Source organism: Pseudophryne corroboree, chromosome 12 (assembly GCF_028390025.1).
Source record: "Pseudophryne corroboree isolate aPseCor3 chromosome 12, aPseCor3.hap2, whole genome shotgun sequence".
In the NCBI taxonomy this organism is placed as follows: domain Eukaryota; kingdom Metazoa; phylum Chordata; class Amphibia; order Anura; family Myobatrachidae; genus Pseudophryne; species Pseudophryne corroboree.
Window position 1 is genome coordinate 115850848 of NC_086455.1, and position 27146 is coordinate 115877993.

Sequence of the window (27146 nt, forward strand, 5' to 3'; positions counted from 1 at the left end):
ATTCCCCCCAGGTCATTTAAGGTCCTGTAGAATTAAGCATGTTATTTGCTGTTACATAAAATCTGAAAGGAAACTGTATTGAAAGAGGGGAAAGCAATACGGAGTGTGGTGGGTACAGAGCCACCCACCATGCTCAGCAGCTGCCATGAGCTGCTGCAAGCCTTGTCACTTTCTTAACTTGTTCCTCCCGTCTTCTATCTCACTGTGCTCTTCTGCGCACTGCATCTCCCACTCTTTTCTCTACTATTTGCTCCGCTCTGTGCCTGCATCCTCTATTCCCTATCTGTCTCACACTGGGTCACCTATCCCCATACACACACCCGATCACCATGCTGCAGTGCAGGGGAGCATGTACCTGCACTACACGTCCACACATCTCCCAAGAGTCATTCATTCATTCATTCATTCCCTGCAGCACAATGGTGAGCAGAGCCGGCCATAGGCATAGGCAAACTAGGCAGTTGCCTAGGGCATTTGATATGCCTAGGGGCATCAGCAGCTTCTGCTGATTAAAATGATATGCAGCATGCCTATATTCTGTGTGTAGCATTTCATATGCAGATACAGCCACAGTCTCACATAGTATATAGGCATGCTGCATATCATTTTAATCAACAGAAGCTGCTTGTGCATCCTAGCCACATAGCAATGCAAATAAGATGCATTTTCATAAAAAAAGGTGCCCGACGTTAGCATTGAGGCAAGATTTATGAGGACACATCTGTATCCAAGCAGTGGCAGAGGTCACAGTGTTAGTGGCAGTGTGAGTGCTGTGTGCATGTGAGTGGGTTGGTTGTGCAGTAGTGTTCGGAATATGTGTAAGGAGCATTATGTGTGTCATCTAAAAATGCATTAATAATGTGCAACATATGTGTAAGGGGCACTATGTGTGTCATTATGTGTATAAGGGCATTAATAATGTGTGGCATATGTGTAACAGGGTACTATTGTATGTGTCATTATGTGTATAGGGGCACTAATAATGTGCAGCAAATGTGTAGGGGGCACTATGTGTGTCATTATGTGTATAAGGGCATTAATAATGTGCGGCATATGTGTAAGGGACATTATGTGTAAAAGGGCATTACTAAAGGTTGTCATAATGTGTAAGGCACATTATGTTTATAAGGGCATTAATAATGTGTCTCATATGTGTAAGGGGCATTACTGTGCGGAATTGTGTATAAATGCATTACTATGTGTGGCATTATGTGTATAAGGTGCTCTACTATGTGGCGTTGCGTATAAAAAGGGCACTACTGTGTCGTCTAATGTGAATAAAGAGCAATAGGGTGTGGTGTAATGTGAATAAGGAGCAATTCATTGTGATGTAATGTGAATAAGGGGCTCTACTGTGAGGAGTAACGTTTATAAGGTAAAGTGATACTACTGTGGGATGTAACATGAATTATGGACACTATCACATGATCAAATGTGAATAAAGTGCAGTACTGTGTGGCGTAATTGGAATTGGGGTTACTGTTGTGTGGCCATGCCCAATGCCAGCAAAAACACACCCCTTTTTGGACTGTGTGCCAAATGTGCGAACTGTTCCTATTTAAAATATAGGGGGTACAAACCCCAAAATAAGGACTGCTATGGATGAGGGGTGATGGTGCTGGTAAAGAAGTGCAAGGTGAGAGGCGGAAACAGCGGTGGTGCTAGGGGGCACCAGCCAAAATCTTGCCTAGGGCATCATATTGGTTAGGGCCGGCTCTGATGGTGAGTAATACTTAGCCCTGCACTCATCTGGGGGTGTAATCAGGGATTAGGCTGGTGGGCTCTGAGCTGGGCTTCTGCTTCTGGGGGCTGCAGATTTCCTATTCATTCACACCCAGACCCACGTTTTAATGTATGCACAATCTGCTGAGAGGTTCCACTGTGCAGAAACGAGTTTTATGCATTGGAATTTGGAATTGCTATTATTATTATTTTTTTCAATAAACATTTTATTTAGTTTACAGCAGCCAAAATAGAGCACCAACTATTATATGTGTAATTAAACAAAATATTTGAATTGGCTATAGCTGGTAGGAATTTCTTAGGAGTGTGAAGTAAGGCACTAGGGGAATACGGAAAGAATAAAGCTTCTTCCAGTTTATAATTAGTAAACACAGATTGTTGTAGGAACCAGTCAGAGATATATCTAAAGAGTTTATAGAATTATGACCATATATTAAAATTAATTAATGAATAAAGTCAAATCAGGCGCTCTAAACAATGTATAGATCACAAAGGTGTAAGTCACAAAAATACTGCAATATTAAAATATAATGGCTGCTCCCATAGGGTATTCTGATAACCCAAATCAGACACTAATTTCTAATATACATATATACAGCTGGTTCAGGCGGCACTCGTAGGAATTTTTCAAAGGAAAAAAGATACTCAGACCATGTAGTCAGTCAACGTTTCAATTTAGTTGATACATTTTCGTCAGGACAACAATATAAATGAAAGTGCTCACCTTTTAAAGCTTCACCCGAAGTGCATTCCATGCCGCCGCATCCCGCGCTGGTCTTGTCTGACGTCACTGGAGTGCGCCCGTCCCGGGCCTCTTGACGTCAGGTTGCCAGGTAACGAGGAAGCGTCGCGGCCAGTGTTAATAAAACCCGTCACCATCAGGCACTGTAGAGCAATGTTAAAAGATATAGTTATATAGAACAGTACTATGTTAAGCCAGTATTCCCGTGAATTAGTTAATACTACACGGTATATTAATGTACAAAAGCAATTTAAAGCTATAAAGTTATCATATAGTTTAAATAAAACAATGGAAGCTAAGTTGGTCATTAAGTCCAAAGGGTTTCACTGTGTTCAGTTCATAAATCCAGCGTGCTTCACGCTGCAACAGCACCCTAGCTCGATCTCCTCCTCTAGGGCTTTCAGGAACAAAATCAATCATTTTGTAACGGAGAGTTGAAAGATTGTGTTTGAACTCCTTGAAATGTTTTGCGACAGGCTGGTCAACTTGTTTTCCTTACAGTGCCTGACGTATAGCACTTCTGTGTTGTGCCATGTGTTCACGTAAGGTACAAACAGTCTGTCCAATATACAGCAAGCCGCAGGGGCAGCGTATGTAATATATGATATAACGACTAGTACATGTGAATATGGCGAATCTTACATTTCTTTCCAGTCCTGGGATGTGTAAATGTATCTCCTATTTCAAGAAAGCTACAAGTGGTGCAGCCAAGACAACGGTAATTTCCTGGCTTCTTGGTTAGAAAATGCTGTGATTTACTGTTGTTAGATATTATCAAGTCAGTAATATCTGTGCGTACCACCCAATCACAGATGTTTTTAGATCTCCTATAACACGGTAACAATCTAGTATTCTGCAGAAGGGGAAGATTTTTTATCACTTGTGATAATAGGCCAATGTCTCTTTGCTACTCCAGTGATTTCTGTACTGGACGTTGAAAATTCATTGATCCAAGTTATTCTATCATCTGAGATGTCATCAATCTGTTTCTTCTTCAATAGTTCCGATCTCGGAACAGACATGGCTCTATTCCTAGCTTTATGCAAAGTATGTGATGCATATCCCTTCTGCAAGAATCTTCTTGTCATCAAATTCAGTTGTTCACATTCATCATCGGTGTTATCACAAATTCTCCTTATTCACAAGTATTGAGAAGAGGGCAAACCTTCTTTCAGTGCTCTTGGATGATGACTTGAAGCATTAAGCAGGGAATTGCAGTCACTTGGTTTATTGAATACTGTGGTGTTAATTATTCCACCATTCATTTTGACAAGCACATCCAGGAAATGGATACATTCATTACTAATCTCAAAGGTGAATTTACAACAGTAAATCACAGCATTTTCTAACCAAGAAGCCAGGAAATTACCGTTGTCTTGGCTGCACCACTTGTAGCTTTCTTGAAATAGGAGATACATTTACACATCCCAGGACTGGAAAGAAATTTAAGATTCGCCATATTCTAACATGTACTAGTCGTTATATCATATATTACATACGCTGCCCCTGCGGCTTGCTGTATATTGGAAAGACTGTTTGTACCTTACGTGAACTCATGGCACAACACAGAAGTGCTATACGTCAGGCACTGTAGGGTAAACAAGTTGACCAGCCTGTCGCAAAACATTTCAAGGAGTTCAAACACAATCTTTCAACTCTCCATTACAAAATGATTGATTTTGTTCCTGAAAGCCCTAGAGGAGGAGATCGAGCTAGGGTGCTGTTGCAGCGTGAAGCACGCTGGATTTATGAACTGAACACAGTGAAACCCTTTGGACTTAATGACCAACTTAGCTTCCATTGTTTTATTTAAACTATATGATAACTTTATAGCTTTAAATTGCTTTTGTACATTTATATACCGTGTAGTATTAACTAATTCACGGGAATACTGGTTTAACATAGTACTGTTCTATATAACTATATCTTTTAACATTGCTCTACAGTGTCTGATGGTGACGGGTTTTATTTACACTGGCCGCGACGCTTCCTCGTTACCTGGCAACCTGACGTCAAGAGGCCCGGGACGGGCGCACTCCAGTGACGTCAGACAAGACCAGCGCGGGATGCGGCGGCATGGAATGCACTTCGGGTGAAGCTTTAAAAGGTGAGCACTTTCATTTATATTGTTGTCCTGACGAAAATTTATCAACTAAATTGAAACGTTGACTGACTACATGGTCTGAGTATCTTTTTTCCTTTGAAAAATTCCTACGAGTGCCGCCTGAACCAGCTGTATACATTATTACTCTTGGAGGGCACCAAGGTGGATGTTGTTTATAAGGATGAGTGCCGGGCATTTGTCTGCATATATGAGTGTGTTTTGGAAACAACACGCTTAGCCAGGGCACCAACCTAATTTCTACTATACAAGCTTCAGTACTGTTTTATTTGCACGGTGATTGGAACTGTTTATGTGGGTTAAATCACCATGACTGACACTGAGTTGGACAATGTGGGATACAAAGAAACTGAGTTATCATTGGATAACATACATATCTTCTCAGATGATGAAGCAAGACATATTCCTTTTCCTACTAATTTGGAAGCTACCGCTGGCAGTGGCGGAACAAGCGAGCGGTGGGCCCAGGTGTGACAAAATGCTTTGCCCCCCCCCCCATCCCATCCAAGTCCACCCCCTCACCCCTGGAGAGGATCTGGGGAGGGGGACCTGCTCAGGGCCAGAGAAGTGGATACCTAGCAACAGTGCCGTAACTAGACATTTTAGCACTGTGTGCAAGAAACGGCATCGGAGCCCCACCCCTGCATGCAAAACAGGGGCAGTGCGCGCCGTAGGGAAGTAGTGTGTCCACAAAATAATACCAATTCATAAAACGGTGCACAGTAGTCTCCATTATTCAAATTACGCCGCACAGTAGCACCACTACACCAGGTAGAGACCCTTTTACACCTTACGGCGGACAGATTCCTCTTTTTACACATTACAGCAGACAGCGTCCCCTTTTTATACATTACGGCAGACAGCGTCCCCCTTTTTACACATAACGGCAGACAGCTTGCCCTTTTTACACATAACGGCAGACAGCGTCCCTTTACACATAACGGCAGACAGCGTCCCCTTTTTACACATAACGGCAGACAGCGTGCCCTTGTAACACATAGCGGCAGACAGCGTACACTTTTTACACATAGCGGCAGACAGCGTGCCCTTGTTAAACATAGCGGCAGACAGCGTACACTTTTTACACATAACGGCAGACAGCGTGCCCTTTTTACACATAACGGCAGACAGCGTCCCCTTTTTACACATTACGGCAGACAGTGTGCCCTTGTTAGACATTACGGCAGACAGCGTCCCCCTTTTTACACATTACGGCAGACAGCGTCCCCCTTTTTACACATTAGGACAGACAGATTCCCCCTTTTTACACATTGTGGCAGGCAGATTCCCCCTTTTTACACATTGCGGCAGGCAGATTTCCCCTTTTTACACATTGCGGCAGACAGTCCCCCTTTTTTGCAGAAAGAAAGAAAGAAAGAAAAAAAGAAAGAAAGAAAGAAAGAAAGAAAGAAAGAAAGAAAGAAAGAAAGAAAGAAAGAAAGAAAAAAAGAAAGAAAGAAAGAATTATACTTACCCTCTCCGCTGGCTCAGGCTCCTCGGTGCAGCTTCTGGCAGATCACGATTCCTGGGCAGGAGAGAAGGAGGAGGAGGGAGGTGGAGGAGGGAGCCGCAGCAGCACTGTGTTATTGGTGGAGGCGCTGCTGCTGCTGTCCTTTGGCTTCACTATAGGCTGTTCTTGGAAGACAGCCTATAGTGAAGCAGAGAGACAGCAGCAGCAGCGCCTCAACCAGTAGCAAAACGTTGCTGCGGCTCCCTCTTCCACCTCCCTTCTCCTTCTCCCCCGTACCGCTGCACTCCTCTCCTCTCTGTCCGGGCGGCTGTGTGCTGCGGGCAGCGGTTGCCCGCAGCACACAGCGGCATGTAATGAGTCAGTTTGACTCATTACATGCTTTGGGCCCCTGGAGAGTGGCGGGCCCCAGTGCAACACACTGGTTGCACTGGCGTTAGTTCCGCCTCTGACCGCTAGTGATGAAACTAACTTACAGCATTATCATGCTCTTCTCAAACTTAAACAACGTGAACTAGATTTTTGCCTGCATGGGGTGATGCTTTCAGACTACTTCCGTGAAAAATTAATACCTCGAGGCTTTCGAATTAGAAACATCCCTACAATAGGGAGACATAACTCAGAATTCTGCCGCAAGTGGGCGGGTATTTTGAATAAAGCCTCGTTTGACTTAATACTTTTAGTTATTGAGGAGGTCACCCGGGAGTTAAACTTGATAAAGGAGAAAATTAAAACGTTTGAGGAATTACATCTAGCAAAATTAACGACGGATACTGCTACTAACTGGATGGAGAAATTGCAAATACAAGTAGATAAATACAAGAAAGACTTAATCCAGTTTAAGAAGAACAAATTAACAACTGTGAAACGTGATTATGAAGAGAAACGTGTATATAGCTGGGTGAATTCTGTTCCAGGAAAACCGCGACAATTTAATTCTAGATACAGACGACACCGACGATTTCCACTGGAAACTGATATGGAAAGTGGGCAAAATACCTCTAACAGTGAGGGAGCTGGTATTAGCAGTGGCAATCTTGCGTCTCGACCCCCTTTAGGTGTGACCACCCGTGCAAAGCTAGATGGCAGAGGAGAACACCAACGAAGAGGGGAAAACAGTGCCAAAGGCAAAGGAAAAGGGAATACCAAGACGAAAAAGTGATGTTCAATTTATCCGACAGAGTTTTAACTGAAGATGAAACTAAAGTCCTAAGAAAAGGCTTAAATTTTGTCCCGACAAATACCCACGATGGCTTCAGGAGTAAGGTGGACCTTTACTGCTTTGGTCGCCAATTGCGACTAAAGGAGTATTTTGGTAACAAAAAAGAACAACAGATTAACATCATTAAAACCTGTCCGATTAAGACTAAGTCTCTTTTTGACCCTCCCTCAATTAGTCCCACGATTAAAGCATTTAGCAATGTAATCACGACTACTATTGATGTACAATCTAAGAATCAGTCCAAAATTCACGGGAATCTTAATAAATCAGAGCAACTGGCATTAAGAAATCTGTCAAAATATACGGATATTGTTATCCGCCCCGCAGATAAGGGGGGCGGGATCGTTGTTCAAAATGTTGATGATTATACAACGGAAGCTTATCGCCAGTTAAATGATAGCAATGTATAACGTAGAATTGAAAGTGACCCTACGGAAGCTTTTAGTAAGGAATTGGAAGAAACCCTGAAAAAAGCTGTCGATAATAACTATATCTCCTCTAGTACGGCTGCTTCTTTATTAAAAATATCTCCGCGTATACCTGTTTTTTATTTGTTGCCGAAGTTGCATAAGGACCCCATATCACCACCTGGGAGACCGATAATTTCGGCAAGAAATTCACTATTCTATGATGTATCACGATATCTAGATGTTTATTTGCAACCGGTGATCCAGGCTGAAAGTACTTACCTCCAAGATACAACTATGTTTTTGCACAAGTTGAACGAAGTAGACCTTCCATTGGATGGATGCTGGATGTGTACTATAGACATCGTAAGTTTGTACACGAACATACCACATGGTAGGGGTATGGAAGCAACTAAGAGGTTGTTAATGAATAATCCCAAATACATGGGACCAGATCTGGACTTTCTCTTGGAGCTTTTAGAACTAGTCCTTAATAGGAATTACTTTTTATTTAATGGGGAGATGTTTATACAGCTCCTTGGCTGTGCGATGGGGTCCTGCGTGGCCCCAGCCTACGCAAATGCGTTCATGTTTTCAGTTGAGAGAGATTTGTTTTTCAGTAATCCGCAAAGGTCAGCAAAAATACATATGTTCTATAGGTATATAGACAATATTTTTATGTTATGGCGAAAAAATGGAGTTCATCAACATGATGATGGAGATTAGCACAATGGACCCTAACATTAAATTCACCTTTGAGATTAGTAATGAATGTATCCATTTCCTTGATGTGCTTGTCAAAATGAATGGTGGAATAATTAACACCACAGTATTCAATAAACCAACTGACTGCAATTCCCTGCTTAATGCTTCAAGTCATCATCCAAGAGCGCTGAAAGAAGGTTTGCCCTATTCTCAATACTTGCGAGTAAGGAGAATTTGTGATAACACCGATGATGAATGTGAACAACTGAATTTGATGACAAGAAGATTCTTGTAGAAGGGATATGCATCACATACTTTGCATAAAGCTAGGAATAGAGCCATGTCTGTTCCGAGATCGGAACTATTGAAGAAGAAACAGATTAATGACATCTCAGATGATAGAATAACTTGGATCAATGAATTTTCAATGTCCAGTACAGAAATCACTGGAGTAGCAAAGAGACATTGGCCTATTATCACAAGTGATAAAAATCTTCCCCTTCTGCAGAATACTAGATTGTTACCGTGTTATAGGAGATCCAAAAACATCCGTGATTGGGTGGTACGCACAGATATTACTGACTTGATAACATCTAACAACAGTAAATCACAGCATTTTCTAACCAAGAAGCCAGGAAATTACCGTTGTCTTGGCTGCACCACTTGTAGCTTTCTTGAAAATAAGATTTTACTCACCGGTAAATCTATTTCTCGCAGTCCGTAGTGGATGCTGGGACTCCGTAAGGACCATGGGGAATAGCGGCTCCGCAGGAGACTGGGCACAACTAAAGAAAGCTTTAGGACTACCTGGTGTGCACTGGCTCCTCCCACTATGACCCTCCTCCAGACCTCAGTTAGGATACTGTGCCCGGAAGAGCTGACACAATAAGGAAGGATTTTGAATCCCGGGTAAGACTCATACCAGCCACACCAATCACACCGTATAACTCGTGATACTATACCCAGTTAACAGTATGAAATATAACTGAGCCTCTCAACAGATGGCTCAACAATAACCCTTTAGTTAGGCAATAACTATAAACAAGTATTGCAGACAATCCGCACTTGGGATGGGCGCCCAGCATCCACTACGGACTACGAGAAATAGATTTACCGGTGAGTAAAATCTTATTTTCTCTGACGTCCTAAGTGGATGCTGGGACTCCGTAAGGACCATGGGGATTATACCAAAGCTCCCAAACGGGCGGGAGAGTGCGGATGACTCTGCAGCACCGAATGAGCAAACTCTAGGTCCTCCTAGGGTATCAAACTTGTAGACTCTTGCAAAAATGTTTGAACCCGACCAAGTAACAGCTCGGCAAATTTGTAAAGCCGAGACCCCTCGGGCAGCCGCCCAAGAAGAGCCCACTTTCCTCGTGGAATGGGTTTTTACAGATTTAGGGTGCGGCAGTCCAGCCGCAGAATGTGCAAGTTGAATCGTGTTACAGATCCAGCGAGCAATAGTCTGCTTAGAAGCAGGAGCACCCGGCTTGTTGGGTGCATACAGGATAAATAGCGAGTCAGTTTTCCTGACTCCAGCCGTCCTGGAAACATATACTTTTCAGGGCCCTGACTACGTCCAGTAACTTGGTCCTCAATTCCGCCTTATCCATATAAAATACAGATAAGGGCTTTTGTACACGCCTGGCCGACGCCAAGGCCCACAGCATGACCACTTTCCACGTGAGGTATTGTAGCTCCACGGATTTAAGTGGCTCAACCCAATGCGACTTCAGGAAATCCAACACCACGTTGAGATCCCACGGTGCCACTGGAGGCACAAACGGGGGCTGACTATGCAGCACTCCCTTAACCAAAGTCTGAACTTCAGGCAGTGAAGCCAGTTCTATTTTGGAAGAAAATCGATAGAGCCGAAATCTGGACCTTAATGGAACCCAATTTTAGGCCCATAGTCACCTCTGACTGTAGGAAGTGCAGAAATCGACCTAGCTGAAATTCCTCCTTTGGGGCCTTCCTGGCCTCACAGCACGCAACATATTTCCGCCATATGCGGTGATAATGGTTTGCGTTCACTTCTTTCCTAGCTTTAATTAGCGAAGGGATATCTTCCTCCGGAATGCCCTTTTCCTGCAGCAGGTCCTGTCTGAGCGGCAGAGGTCATGGGTCCTCTGAGATCATTTCTTGGAGTTCTGGGTACCAAGCTCTTCTTGGCCAATCCGGAACAATGAGTATAGTTCTTACTCCTCTCCTTCTTATTATTCTCATTACCCTGGGTAAGAGAGGCAGAGAAGGGAACACATACACCGACTGGTACACCCACGGTGTTACCAGAGCGTCCACAGCTATCGCCTGAGGGTCCCTTGACCTGGCGCAATATCTTTGTAGCTTTTTGTTGAGGCGGGATGCCATCATGTCCACCTGTGGCCTTTCCCAACGGTGTACAATCATTGGGAAGACTTCTGGAAGAAGTCCCCACTCTCCCGGGTGGAGGTCGTGTCTGCTGAGAAAGTCTGCTTCTCAGTTGTCCACTCCGGGAATGAACACTGCTGACAGTGCTAACACATGATTTTCCGCCCATCGGAGAATCCTTGTGGCTTCTGCCATCGCCATCCTGCTTCTTGTGCCGCCCTGTCGGTTTACATGAGCGACCGCCGTGATGTTGTCTGACTGGATCAGCACTGGCCGGTGTTGAAGCAGGGGTCTAGCCTGACTTAGGGCATTGTAAATGGCCCTTAGTTCCAGAATATTTATGTGTAGGGAAGTCTCCTGACTTTTCCATAGGCCTTGGAAGTTTCTTCCCTGTGTGACTGCCCCCCAGCCTCGAAGGCTGGCATCCGTGGTCACCAGGACCCAGTCCTGTATGCCGAATCTGCGGCCCCCTAGAAGATGAGCACTCTGCAGCCACCACAACAGCGACACCCTGGCCCTTGGAGACAGGGTTATCCGCCGATGCATCTGAAGATGCGACCCGGACCACTTGTCCAACAGATCCCACTGGAAGATCCTTGCATGGGACCTGGCGAATGGAATTTCTTCGTAAGAAGCTACCATCTTTCCCAGGGCTCGCGTGCATTGATGCACCGACACCTGTATTTGTATTAGGAGGTCTCTGTCTAGAGACGACAACTCCTTGGACTTCTCCTCCGGGAGAAACCCTTTTTATCCTGTTCTGTGTCCAGGACCATACCCAGGAACAGTAGACGCGTCGTAGGAACCAGCTGCAACTTTGGAATATTCAGAATCCAGCCGTGCTGTTGTAGCACTTCCCGAGATAGTGCTACTCCGACAAACAACTGCTCCCTGGACCTCGCCTTTTTAAGGAGATCGTCCAAGTACGGGATAATTATTTCGGCCATTACCTTGGTAAATACCCTCGGTGCCGGGGACAGACCAACGGCAATGTCTGGAATTGGTAATGACAATCCTGTACCACAATTTTGAGGTACTCCTGGTGAAGAGGGTAAATAGGGACATGCAGGTAAGCATCCTTGATGTCCAGTGATACCATGAAATTCTCCAGGCTTGCAATAATCGCCCTGAGCGATTCCATTTTGAACTTGAACCTTCGTATATAAGTGTTCAAGGATTTCAATTTTAGAATGGGTCTCACCGAACCGTCTGGTTTCGGTACCACAACATTTTGCAATAGTAACCCCGGCCTTGTTGAAGGAGGGGTACCTTGATTTCACCTGCTGGAAGTACAGCTTGTGAATTGCCGCCAGTACTACCTTTCTCCGAGGGCAGCAGGCAAGGCTGATGTGAGGTAACGGCGAGGGGGAGTCGCCTCGAACTCCAGCCTGTATCCCTGTGATACTACTTGCAGAACCTAGGGATCCACCTGTGGGCAAGCCCACTGGTCCCTGAAGTTCCCGAGACGCGCCCCCACCGCACCTGTCTCCACCTGTGGAGCCCCAGCGTCAAGCGGTGGACTCAGAGGAAGCGGGGGAAGATTTTTGAACCTGGGAACTGGCTGTCTGGTGCAGCTTTTTCCTTCTTCCCTTGTCTCTGTGCAGAAAGGAAGCGCCTTTGACCCGCTTGCTTTTCTGAAGCCAAAAGGACTGTACCTGAAAATACGGTGCTTTCTTAGGCTGTGAGGAAACCTGAGGTAAAAAATTTTCTTCCCAGCTGTTGCTGTGGATACGAGGTCCCAGAGACCATCCCCAAACAATTCCTCACCCTTATAAGGCAGAATCTCCATGTGCCTTTTAAAGGCAGCATCACCTGTCCACTGCCGGGTCTCTAATACCCTCCTGGCAGAATGGACATTGCATTAATTCTGGATGCCAGCCGGCAAATATCCCTCTGTGCATCCTTCATATATAAGACGACGTCTTTAATATGCTCTATGTTAGCAAACTTATTATCCCTGTCTAGGGTATTAATATTATCTGACAGGGTATCAGACCACTATTTATGCTGAGGCAATTGCAGGTCTCAGTATAGAACCTGAGTGTGTATATACAGACTTCAGGATAGCCTCCTGCTTTTTATCAGCAGGCTCCTTCAAGGTGGCCGTATCCTAAGACGGCAGTGCCACCTTTTTTGACAAACGTGTGAGCGCCTTCCACCCTAGGGGATATCTCCCAACGTGACCTATCCTCTGGCGGGAAAGGGTACGCCATCAGTAACTTTTTAGAAATTACCAGTTTCTTATCGGGGGAAACCACGCTTCTTTACACACTTCATTCACTCATCTGATGGGGGAACAAAACACTGGCTGCTTTTTCTCCCCAAAAATAAAACCCCTTTTATGTGGTACTTGGGTTCATGTCAGAAATGTGTAACACATTTTTCATTGCCGAGATCATGTAACGGATGTTCCTAGTGGATTGTGTATATATCTCAACCTCGTCGACACTGGAGTCGGACACTGTGTCGACATCTGTGTCTGCCATCTGAGGTAACGGGCGTTTTTTGAGCCTCTGATGGCCTTTGAGACGCCTGGGCAGGCGCGGGCTGAGAAGCCGGCTGTCCCACAGCTGTTACGTCATCCAGCCTTTTATGTAAGGAGTTGACATTGTCGGTTAATACCTTCCACCTATCCATCCACTCTGGTGTCGGCACCACAGGGGGCGACATCCCATTTATCGGCCTCTGCTCCGCCTCCACGTAACCTTCCTCATCCAACATGTTGACACAGCCGTACCGACACACCGCACACACACACACACACAGGGAATGCTCTGACTGAGGACAGGACCCCACAAAGTCCTTTGGGGAGACAGAGAGAGAGTATGCCAGCACACACCAGAGCGCTATATAATGCAGGGATTAACACTATAACTGAGTGATTTCCCCCCCCAATAGCTGCTTGTATACACATATTGCGCCTAAATTTAGTGCCCCCCCTCTCTTTTTAACCCTTTGAGCCTGAAAACTACAGGGGAGAGCTTGGGGAGCTGTCTTCCAGCTGCACTGTGAAGAAAAAATGGCGCCAGTGTGCTGAGGGAGATAGCCCCGCCCCTTTTTCGGCTGACTTGTCTCACGCTTTTTTCATGGATTCTGGCAGGGGTAATTTATCACATATATAGCCCTGGGACTATATATTGTGGTGATTTGCCAGCCAAGGTGTCTTATATTGCCCTCAGGGCCCCCCCCCCCCCCCCCCCCCCAGCGCCCTGCACCCATCAGTGACCGGAGTGTGAAGTGTGCATGAGGAGCAATGGCGCACAGCTGCAGTGCTGTGCGCTACCTTGTTGAAGACAGAAGTCTTCTGCCGCCGATTTTCCGGAACACTTCTTGCTTCTGGCTCTGTAAGGGGGCCGGCGGCGCGGCTCCGGGACCGAACACCAAGGTCGGGTCCTGCGGTCGATCCCTCTGGAGCTAATGGTGTCCAGTAGCCTAAGAAGCCCAAACTACCACCAGTTAGGTAGGTTCGCTTCTTCTCCCCTTAGTCCCTCGCTGCAGTGAGTCTGTTGCCAGCAGATCTCACTGTAAAATAAAAAACCTAAAATATACTTTCTTTCTAGGAGCTCAGGAGAGCCCCTAGTGTGCATCCAGCTCAGCCGGGCACAAGATTCTAACTGAGGTCTGGAGGAGGGTCATAGTGGGAGGAGCCAGTGCACACCAGGTAGTCCTAAAGCTTTCTTTAGTTGTGCCCAGTCTCCTGCGGAGCCGCTATTCCCCATGGTCCTTACGGAGTCCCAGCATCCACTTAGGACGTCAGAGAAATAGGAGATACATTTACACATCCCAGGACTGGAAAGAAATGTAAGATTCGCCATATTCTAACATGTACTAGTCGTTATATCATATATTACATACGCTGCCCCTGCGGCTTGCTGTATATTGGAAAGACTGTTTGTACATTACGTGAACACATGGCACAACACAGAAGTGCTATACGTCAGGCCAGTGGCGTAACTACTGCCCCCGCAGTCCTCGCGGTGGCTTGGGGGCGAGGGGCTGCGGGGGCGCCACTGACTTTGCACAGATTGACATGCGGACGAGCGTCCGCATGTCAATCTGCGGTCTCCTTCCCTCCGCTGCTGTAAGGAGGGACACGGAGCGCACATCGCGCGCCTCTCCTGTGTCCCTCCCTGGCTCTCCCCCGGCCTGTCTAATAAAGGAAGTGCCGTTCGTGAGCTCTGATTGGCTCACGAACCGGCACTTCCTTTATTAGACCGGCAGGAGAGCCAGGAGGGACACAGGAGAGGCGCGCTATGCGCTCCATGTCCCTCCAACACAAAGGAGCGGGGGGGTGGGAGCAGGCACTGTGGGGGAAGATTTGGCACTGGGGGCATATACCTGGCACTGTGGGGGAAGATCTGGCACTGGGGGCATATACCTGGCACTGTGGGGGAAGATCTGGCACTGGGGGCATATACCTGGCACTGTGGGGGAAGATCTGGCACTGGGGGCATATACCTGGCACTGTGGGGGAAGATCTGGCACTGGGGGCATATACCTGGCACTGTGGGGGAAGATCTGGCACTGGGGGCATATACCTGGCACTGTGGGGGAAGATCTGGCACTGGGGGCATATACCTGGCACTGTGGGGGAAGATCTGGCACTGGGGGCATATACCTGGCACTGTGGGGGAAGATCTGGCACTGGGGGCATATACCTGGCACTGTGGGGGAAGATCTGGCACTGGGGGCATATACCTGGCACTGGGGGCATATACCTGGCACTGTGGGGGGATATTTGGTACTGGGGGGAGCAGGCACTGAGGGGGCATATGTGGCACTGTGGGGGAATATCTGGCACTGGGGGCATATACCTGGCACTGGGGGCATATACCTGGCACTGTGGGGGAAGATCTGGCACTGGGGGCATATACCTGGCACTGTGGGGGAATATTTGGCACTGGGGGGAGCAGGCACTGAGGGGGCATGTGTGGCACTGTGGGGGAATATCTGGCACTGGGGGCATATACCTTGCACTGTGGGGGAATATCTGGCACTGGGGGGAGCAGGCACTGAGGGGGCATATGTGGCACTGTGGGGGAATATTTGGCACTGGGGGGAGCAGGCACTGGGGGGGCATATGTGGCACTGGGGGGGGGGGGTATATGTGGCACTGGGGGCATGTACCTGGCACTGTGGGGGAATATCTGGCACTGGGGGCATATACCTGGCACTGTGGGGGAATATCTGGCACTGGGGGCATATGTGGCACTGGGAGCATGGCCCTAGCAACAAGCACTACCCCCTAGCAACGAGCATGACACCCAGTGCATGAAACTCCTGGCAACAAGCATGACACCCAGTGCATGAAACCCCTGGCAACGAGCATGACACCCAGTGCATGAAACCCCTGGCAACGAGCATGACACCCTGAGCATGAAAACCCCTGGCACCGTGCATGGAACCAAGAGTATGAAACCGCTGGCAACGAGCATGACACCCAGTGCATGAAACCTCTGGCAACGAGCATGACACCCTGAGCATGAAAACCCCTGGCACCGTGCATGGAACCAAGAGCATTAAACCCCTGGCAACGAGCAGGTAATTTAAAAGTAATTAGAAGCCTTACTGTAGAACTTAATGTGTAATGGGCATTACGGTGTGTGACATAATGTATCACGGACATTGCGGTGTGTGTCATAATGTGTCAGGCATTACGGTGTGTTGTATACTATATCACGGGCATTGTGGTATGTGGTATAATGTCTCAGGATCATTGTGGTGTGTGTCATACTGTGTCACAGACATTGTATGTGCTATAATGTATCAGGGGCATTGCAGTGTGTAGCATAATGTATAACGGGCATTGCGATTCCTGTCATAATGTGTCACAGGCATTACGGTGTGTGGCATAATGTGTCGGGGGCATTACAGTGTGTGCATATTGTGTCATGTGCATTATTGTGTCAAAGTCAGAAAAATATCTCTATGCACACTGCCATATTTGCACCTCACACAGGTCTGCGCTGCGCATGCGTGCGCTCTCCCGTGCGTGCGCATACTCGCTGTGCGGGCACCCGCGGGCGCGCGGTATGTGCATTTACGGTAGAGTTCATGTGTTCGTAGCGTGCGACTCAATCGTTACATATTTCCACTATATAATGTATTTTGTAGATCATGGTCCCTTTGATAGAATCTGAAAGTTTGGTTAATGTAGAATGTTCATGAACAGAGAAATCCCCCTTTGTTTGATACAAAGGGTCAGACAGGAGTAATACAGTGGTGTTTAGTACCCATCGGAAGAGTATTTAATTAGCAATATTCCGGTGTTGGTTTGAAGCGGATTAATCGCTCGTGCGAATAGTTATGGACATAAGAAGTTTATGAACATTCACTGTATTTGCACTTACTTATCCATGCGGCGGGAAACCCAGTTTCCCTCCCACCTGAGCTGTTGGAAATAGTCACAGCCCACCTGTATGAATCAACCTATGACCTTTTGTTATAATGCGAGGAGGAATTCCTGTGTCCAATGAACAATGAGATTGTAGGGACCATTGAATTGTATTGTGTGTGGGGCATAAATAGACAAGCCGATCACATCCAGCTCTCACTCTTCAACGGTTATCATTGCTGAAAATCGGGAGCTGGATGTCCAGAGGCGCATGCGATCGTTTCCTTTGTGCGTAAGTTTTCTCCGCAATCATATTGTCTTTCTTGTTGTTATGGGCCATTTCTCTCTCTCTCTCTCTCTCTTCTCTTCTTTCTCTCGTACTCTCCTAAACGTAATAGTATTGTATTGTATTTCCTGTGTAGTTATCTGGTTAGGTAGTCTATGTTATATTGTAGTGTATGACTTGTATTGTATTAATTCTTTTGCAAGTATAACATTCATAATATATATATTAGGCGTTGGACCCTAAGCACGGTATCTGTGTATTTCTTATAGTGTTAAGTATTCACAGAGCGTCGGTGACGCTCAAACAGCTTTTAAGTTAATAAGGTTACACTGTGTTGCATCTACACCCTATCTCTACACTAAGGTTTTACAGCATATTACATTGTTTTTGGTTTAGATTTAAAGGTTTAACATTGTGAGCGTCAGCGCCGCTGGTGATCTCCTCGTGGTCCCGTCGTCCGCTACGCTATAGCGAATCATTACGTTAGTCGGCAGCCAATAGCGTGCCTGCCTGTGATCTCTCGGCCATGAGCGAACGTGACGCTTGAGCGTCTCGACCACGGCTAAGCGATCGTTACGCAACGAGCGTACCCTTACGGTACTCCATACGTAAATAGCGTACAGTGGCCCTCATTCCGAGTTGATCGTTCGCAAGGCGATTTTAGCAGAGTTGCTCACGCTAAGCCGCCGCCTACTGGGAGTGTATCTTAGCATCTTCAAATTGCGAACGATGTATTCGCAATATTGCGATTACAAACTACTTAGCAGTTTCAGAGTAGCTCCACACTTACTCGGCATCTGCGATCAGTTCAGTGCTTGTCGTTCCTGGTTTGACGTCACAAACACACCCAGCGTTCGCCCAGACACTCCTCCGTTTCCCCGGCCACTCCTGCGTTTTTTCCGGAAACGGTAGCGTTTTTTCCCGCACGCCCATAAAACGGCCTGTTTCCGCCCAGTAACACCCATTTCCTGTCAATCACACTACGATCGCCGGAGCGATGAAAAAGCAGTGAGTAAAAATACTATCTCCATTGTAAAATTACTTGGCGCAGTCGCAGTGCGAATATTGCGCATGCGTACTAAGCGGAATTTCACTGCGATGCGATGAAAAATACCGAGCGAACGACTCGGAATGAGGGCCAGTGTTCTTAGACCTCATAAAGGGTTTTATATAAGATAAATATTTAGCTTTATCAATTGGCGGCTCGTCCTGTCCTTCACATATCTCTGCTAGGTAATTTCAGCAGACATTATCCAGCAGCAAAGGGCGGGAGGTCATATTCCTCGTAGTGCTGTTTGGATAAGCGTCTGCTTCGCTTAGTAAAGGGTGCTGAAGGAATCCGGAACCGGAGGTAAGAACAACACGCTAGTGTCTTTTAAAAACTGTTTATTTCTGTCTTGCGTACACACGCACATATCTGCATTTCTTTTTCATTCGTGTATTTTCATATATCACTCTCCTGTTTGCCATTTTATAATTGATAAAACGTGCTAAGAGAGATTTGTCGCTATTTCATAGTTAAAGTGTAAAACCCACATGCAACTCTACCCAAGGTAAAAGGAGAGATTGGTGTGTTGCGCGGTAGACGATCGAGGATCATCTACATTGATAAAAGTGTTAGTTGTGTTGCGGTGGACATTGGTTTTGTGTACACGTGTCTCTAACAAAGGGCTGAGACTCGCGTACGCCAAGGCCGACGCACGCAGCGTAAATTACGCAACGGAGCGTCTGGGTACGCCCACGTAACTCAAGTCACACGACAGTTGATTTTTAAATAGCGCATCAGGCGATAAATAGCGCAACAGGCGATAAGTAGCGCATCAGGCGATAAATAGCGCAAAAATCTATTTTAGTGTCCGAAATTTAGATTAACAGATCCTTCTCCAAATTCACAACACATCTGGTCTAAAGAAAATTTCTGCGCAGAAATAGAAATAGAAGCAAAAGTGTACGTGTGGTGAGTGAGTGTTTTGTATATATAAGTTTATACAATTTTACAGGTTGAACCACAAGAAGTCGAGTTCTCGCAGAGGTACATACATGTAAGTGACGTGCATGGTGGCTAGGGAGGCATCTCTGGTTAAAAATAAAATTTGAGCAGTAGAGAATAGTAGACCAGGAGGTCATACTACAGACCGGGAGGTCCAGGTACAGCAGACTAAGAAGTCTGCCATAAAAGAGAAAAGGGCACAACCCAGGGGGTTGGTGCAAAACCCATATAGGCCAATAAAGCTCTGGCTGAAGGAATTCGCAGCCGAAATTTTCGATTCCACTGGTCGCTCAGCACATAAGATTAGTTGCTTATGTGCTGAACGATTGTACCGCACGTAATTGTGTACATTAGTTAATCTGACCAGTACCATTTGTGTACGATCCCGGTCATAAAACTATTTGTACACTCTGATGTGATTTGTGTAATTTTTTATTTTCTGAAGGGAAGTTCGCTGGTCACTCAGGAATTGTCCAACAACCAATAGTTACTGGAAAGAGTAAGTGTTCTGCGGATATCCCTCGCATGTTCCAGTAAATAGAGGTTCATAGGGGCCCTGGGTCGAGTACGCCAGCACTAAGGCAGTGTGTGGGTCGTATTGGTCGGCGTGGGCGAGTGAGTGGGGTACTCGGTAAACCGCCACCGTCAGCCTATCGTGAACATTTTGGTTTTTGTAAGGGTTCGCTGAAGACCCTGAAATAAGGTCAGAGGTGGTGAAAGCAACGCCTGCAAGTTATGGGGGCCAATTGTTCAGGAAGGGGGCGATCAACCTCGGTTCGGGTTGATTCAGTAAACCGACCAGTCGGGTCGGCAAGGTACGTAATGTGTGAAAAATATGGCTCACATACAGAGGTTTTATGTGATGAATGGGAGAGAATGACAGTGCATGACGGGGAGAAATTCCCAAGAGTAGGTAGCTTTAGATCAGAAGTGTTGCAAAATTTAAGGAGGAGGATATGTCTCATTAAATCAACAAAGAGACGAATCCAACATTATGATTATTTGCAGTTATGGCAACAGGAGGGTGAAATACAGAGAGGATTGGCTCTGGCGGCGGGATCTAATCCTATCAAGAAATTGATAGCGACAGCCCCGCCGCCACCATACATATCAGGAGAGAAATTGGTTGCGGAGAATGACGCACCAGGGTGTAACAAACAAACACTTAGCAACTGTGTAAATGTTAATAAGTTAACCAATGCAAGTATTAACCCGTGCAAGTTGTACCCTGTTTTGAACTTTCCCCAGGAGTGTGATCAAGAAGACGAATCGGCAACAATATCGGCGCTCTCTCTAGCAGCCACCATAGCAGAGACAACAGTAGGCACGGCTCCACCCACGAGATTAGTAACAAAAGCCCCTAGCGGAGGGATAGGTGAGGTCGTATTTACAGGTAAGTACGGCACCATACACTATGCTGAAACCATTTCACCACAGGCTGTAGAACCTACACAGAGTGATGTTAGTAAACTTAATCCTGTTAGGGTAATAGCAGTGCCAAATGGGAAAACTGACACGACAGGAATCACTCCTGTTAGGAACATTGCCATGTACAGCCCATTTTCCCGAATGGAATTAAGAACCATAGTGTCTGAGTTCCCTGACCCTAGGAAAGACTTAGTTGCCAGCCAGAAATACATCAGAGACCTAGGGAACACTTTAGAGCCCAATAACAAAGACTGGCAGGTATTGCTGAGGGCATGTTTACCCTCAAATGTCGACGCAGCTCAATTTTTGGCTGACTGTGGATTAGATCAGGATGTACCTCTTACAGATGTGTACAACAAAGATAACGTAAAAAGAATAAGTTTACAGTTAAAGGAGTATTTCCCAGCAGTAGTTAAGTGGAACAAGATTTTCTCCATTAGACAGAAAGAGTCAGAAACTGCTGCAGAATATTTTCACAGGGCATTACTAGAAACGGCAAAGTACACAGGTATAGAGGACATTAAAACAAACATAAACCATCGAGAAGTAGCAGTATCTGTACTAATGGATGGGTTAAAAGAGACATTAAAGACAAGAGTACAGACCACGCAACCATGTTGGCGAGGTCTGTCGGTGGCTACTTTGAGAGAGGCTGCTATTGATCACGACCGGAATATCACCCGACACAGGGAGTCCCAAGGTGATAAGTTAATGGCCGTAAGTATACAGGCCCTGACCACAAGGCAGCCTTTGTATAAATCACCAAACCCTGTGGGTAAGTCAAATGTGGTAACTTGTTTTTCATGTTATAGACAGGGACACATGGCACGAGACTGTAGAGTGAAAAATTCACAAAACTCATATCAACCCCCTAGACAACGACACGACACACGACATTGGGAGCAAGGTCCGCAGAGACGGAGTTATGAGCCACATACAGGGGAAACAAAAAGATACCCCCCGAACAGAGACTGGCAAGCCACTGGTAGTTCCCATTTAACCCCTTCACAAGCAGTTGCTGCCAGCGGGATTCAGGGAGGTCACCATACCCAATAGGGGTGTGGCCATACCTGTAATCTGCAGCCAGTAAAATTGATTGCAAGTCTTGGGAGTGAACCAGAAATTGCAATCAATGTAGCTGGTAAATCATTAAACTTTCTTGTAGATACAGGGGCGGCCAAATCAGTGATAAATTCGACAGTGGGCATGAGAACCACTGGTAAGACAATTCCAGCCATAGGAGTAACGGGAGTAGTCCAGCACTACCCTGTTAGCAAACCAGCCGAGATTACAGTAGGGCCGTTACATACCAAGCATTCCTTTTTGCTAGCTGCATCGGCACCGACTAATCTCCTGGGAAGAGACTTATTGTGCAAAATGGGGTGCGTCATTTATTGTACTCCTGAAGGTGTATTCTTGGACATACCTGAGAATCACGCTCAGGAAGTGCGAGACATGTTAGACTCCCCGTCAAAATTAATGTCACATACCATTATGACAAATAGGACTCCATCCCAAGTAGAGGAAATGACATCCCAGATACCAGAGTCACTTTGGACTAAAGATGGACAGGACACTGGATTAATGGCAAACGTAGCTCCGGTAGTTGTACAAGTAAAAGATGGTAGGATAGCTCCAAAAATCCCACAGTACCCTCTGAAGCCAGAGGTGGAGTTAGGAGTTTATCCCGTAATAGAGCGCTTGCTACAACAGGGCATTCTGGTAAGAACGTCCAGCACTGCCAATAGTCCCATCTTCCCTGTTAAAAAGAGTGGGGGGAGGGGTTACCGGCTAGTGCAGGATCTAAGGGGGATTAACAAAATAGTTGAGAGTCAGTTCCCCGTAGTGCCAAATCCAGCTGTCATCCTTATGCAAATCCCTCCCACTGCAAAATTTTTCACTGTTATTGACCTCTGCTCCGCTTTCTTTTCGGTACCTCTGCACCCTGACAGTCAATATTTGTTTGCATTCACATACAGAGGAGTCCAATACACATGGACACGATTACCACAAGGTTTCATAGACAGTCCAAGTATCTTTTCCCAGGCTTTGCATGATTGTTTACAGTCTTTCCAACCAGAGAGTGGATCAGTATTAATACAGTACGTGGATGATCTACTACTGTGTTCTGATTCATTGGAAGCATCCCTGAAGGATACGAAACAGCTCCTGTTTCATCTTTCAGACACAGGACACAAGGTTTCCAAAGACAAGTTGCAATTATGCCAAACTAAGGTAAAATATTTGGGACACTGTCTAACACAAGGACTGAGACACCTGACCGCTGATAGAATTCAAGCAATTAGAGACATGACTCTGCCACAAACCCAGCAACAGATCAGAACATTTTTAGGAATGTGTGGGTATTGCCGTAACTGGATCCCAGGATTTTCCATTCTAGCGTTACCTTTGCAGGAGATGGTCTCCTCAAACAAACCTGATCGGATTTCGCATACAGACGAGTCCGAGATGGCATTTGAGAGACTTAAACAGTGCCTAACGCAGGCACCAGCATTAGGTATGCCAGACTATGGGAAACCCTTTGAGCTGTACGGAACAGAAAGTGCTGGTTGCGCGGCAGGCGTCTTAACCCAAAAGCACGGTGATGCCAGCAGGCCGGTAGCATACTACAGCGCTCAGCTAGACACGGTAGCGCGATCCCTCCCCACATGCTTGCGAAGCGTTGCTGCGATAGCATTGCTAGTAACGAAAAGCGAAGATGTAGTGCTAGGTCACAACCTCACAATTCATACACCACATGCAGTGTCAGCCTTGCTAAATTCTGCCCAAACCAGGCACGTCTCATCAGCGCGGTTTACAAGATGGGAATTGGCACTAATAGCCCCCGTAAACATCACCATAAGGAGATGCAGTGCATTAAATCCTGCAACATATCTCCCAGGTGTGCCTGGACAGGCACAAAGGGTGGAGGATGAGAGTGGTGGGGAAGGAGAATTTAACACAAAGGAAGACACACATGATTGTATGGAATATTTGACCCAAAATTTTACCGCAAGGCCTGACATCAGTGACAACCCACTGGAAGATGTAGATCTAACTTTCTACACGGACGGTAGTTGTCATAGACAGTCAGACTCGGGAGACTTGTGTACTGGATACGCAGTCGTAGATGACCAAGGCACCATAGAAGCGGAACCGCTAGGCCCACCTCACTCAGCCCAGGTTGCTGAACTGGTCGCCCTAACCAGAGCATGTGAATTGGCTAAGGGCAAATCAGCCAATATCTACACCGACTCTAGATACGCATTCGGGGTAGTCCATGATTTCGGAGCCCTATGGCGCCTCAGAAATTTCATGACGGCAGCTGGTACACCGATAGCGCATGCAGCTCACATCAAAAGGCTTCTAACAGCGATACAGGAACTCGACAGCGTGGCTGTTATCAAGTGTAAAGCACACACATATAGCCAGGACCCAGTATCACTTGGTAACAGCCGAGCAGACGAAGCAGCTAAGTTAGCAGCTGGTACCCCCAGACAGACAGACACCACACAACTGATGGTATTTAATACCATCAACACACAGAAGTTGTGTGAAATGCAAAATTTGTGTTCCACACAGGAAAAGGCAGTCTGGAAGGCAAAGGGATATGGCCAGGAGTCCTCAGGACTCTGGACGGATGGACAAGGTAAACCGGTGGCCCCCAGAGCATATCTCCCATGTTTAGCTGAGGCAGCTCACGGGCTGACTCATCTGGGCAAGGAGGGAATGTGCAAGTTGGTAAGAGCATATTGGTGCGCCCCAGGATTTTCATCTCATGCAGGTAAGAGAGCAATGTCATGCCTTACCTGTTTGAGAAAGAACATCGGAAAAGCAATACCAACAGAACCATCTCATATCCCACCTGCAGGCGGCCCTTTCCAGGTAATACAGATTGACTTCATTCAATTACCCCCTTGTCGAAATTTGAAATATGTACTTGTTTGTATAGATGTTTTCTCAAATTGGGTCGAAGCATTTCCTGCGGCCACAAATACCGCTATGTTTACTGCTAAGAAAATTGTGCAGGAATTTGTATGTAGATATGGTATCCCTAGAATAATTGAAAGTGATAGGGGTACCCATTTCACAGGTGATGTCTTTCAAGGAATGTGTAAGTTGATGGGAATTGATAGCAAGCTGCACACTCCATACCGTCCACAGGCGAGTGCGAAGGTAGAAAGAGTGAACAGCACTATTAAAAATAAACTGAGCAAAGTTATGGCAGAGACAGGATTGACATGGCCAGAAGCTCTACCCATTGTACTGTACAGCATCAGAACCACTCCCAGGTCCCCTCTTAATCTGTCTCCTTTTGAAATCTTGTTTGGTCGACAACCGCATGTTATGATTAACCCTCAGGATGATTTGAAGTGTAACAATGAAGTGACTGTAAAGTACTTGATTAGCATGAGTAAACAGCTAAGGAATCAAAATTATAATTTGAAGTTGGTGATTCCTGATTTACCAGATAGTAATTGTCATGACATTGAACCTGGGGATTATGTAATGATACGGAATTTTCTACGCTTAGGTTGCCTTATTGACAGATGGGAAGGACCATACCAAGTCTTATTGACTAGCACTACAGCATTGAAAGTTGCCGAGAGAGAGACTTGGGTTCATTCGTCCCATTGTAAGAAGGTTGCTGATCCAGAGAGGTCCCGTGATAAGGAACAGATGGTAGAGGAAGTTGTATCACTGGAGTGTCTGTTCCAGGAGGACTGAGGCGGCACCTGAGCATTGAGAATCACAAGATCAAAAGCAGTTGTCGATTCCCTGTTCCCTTTTATTGTTTTTCTCCACTTCCCATCCACCCTCCCTCAAATTATTTTTCCCCCTTCTCATTCTTCTTCGTTTCCTCCTATAAGATGGACTTGCCCCAAGAGACTGTGATCCGGATTTTCCTGTTGACCATGATGTTGACCAGAGCAGTCTGTTCCGGCGAGAGTACCATGGAGGTCGAGAGAGGTTCTGGAATGGGTTCTGATGACAGAGATGGAGGTGTAGTTTCCCAAGAACAACATAATCAACAAGCAAAGGCGAGTATCAGAAAACGATCCGATAGCATTGACCATAGAAGGAATTGTGAAGGATTGTTAGCTGAAGAAAACTGTATCTGTAGGCTCTGTGACAACGTAGTTGAGGATGGGTGCATCAAGAAATGCCAATCCAGTTTTAATATCCACATGGACCGGCATCCATTGAGTGACTATCACTCCTTAGTGGGTAGTGTGTTAAATCAAACAGATTGTTGGGTATGCTCTCAAGTACCTCAAGGTCATAGCAAATCAGGACTAGTACCATTTCCTTTAACGATAGGGGAGGTACTTGAGCTAAGTGGTGGGAGGCCGGTGGACAGGAGGTTTAATATCTCCAGTCCTCCTAGCTTGAAGCTCCACCAATATCATGTGGATAGATCCCTCATATGTTTTAACATTTCCAATCCCCGAAAGCCGGGAAATTGGGAAGTGTCATGGAGTAACCAAACCATGACCTTTTCATATAGAGCAGATAGAATGCCGACAGATACAGAGCTTGTACGCCACATAGCCAGTAGAGGAAAATCTTTCCGATATAGGTATACCCTAGGAAATAGGATTACGAGAGTTGGAGAGGTATCACCAGGATACTGTGCACATATCGTACAAGCTGATACGTGTACTAGACAGATGGGAGAATTAGGGTTAGGAGATTTCACATGGAAGATGTGTAATATGGTTATGTCCTACTCCATCCCATATGTTCTCCCCGATGATGCATTTCTCTGACGTCCTAGTGGATGCTGGGACTCCGTCAGGACCATGGGGAATAGCGGCTCCGCAGGAGACAGGGCACAAAAGTAAAAGCTTTAGGATCAGGTGGTGTACACTGGCTCCTCCCCCCATGACCCTCCTCCAAGCCTCAGTTAGGTTTTTGTGCCCGTCCGAGCAGGGTGCAATCTAGGTGGCTCTCATAAAGAGCTGCTTGGAGTAAAAGTTTTGATAGGTTTCTTATTTTCAGTGAGTCCTGCTGGCAACAGGCTCACTGCAACGAGGGACCTAGGGGAGAAGAAGTGAACTCACCTGCGTGCAGGATGGATTTGCTTCTTAGGCTACTGGACACTAGCTCCAGAGGGACGATCACAGGTACAGCCTGGATGGGTCACCGGAGCCGCGCCGCCGACCCCCTTGCAGATGCCGAAGTAAGAAGAGGTCCAGAAACCGGCGGCTGAAGGCTTTTCAGTCTTCATGAGGTAGCGCACAGCACTGCAGCTGTGCGCCATTGCTCTCAGCACACTTCACACCAACGGTCACTGAGGGTGCAGGGCGCTGGGGGGGGCGCCCTGG

General features: G+C 46.3%; 1 long non-coding RNA gene across 1 annotated transcript in view; it reads right to left on the minus strand.

Moving 5' to 3' along the window:
* Positions 1-2555, minus strand: part of LOC134980892 (uncharacterized) — a 44309-nt gene extending 41754 nt beyond the window's left edge. Inside the window, exon 1 of the long non-coding RNA XR_010190485.1 lies at positions 2468-2555. This is a non-coding gene — a long non-coding RNA (uncharacterized LOC134980892). The remainder of the gene's footprint in view (positions 1-2467) is intronic.
* Between the last annotated feature and the right edge of the window lie 24591 nt (positions 2556-27146).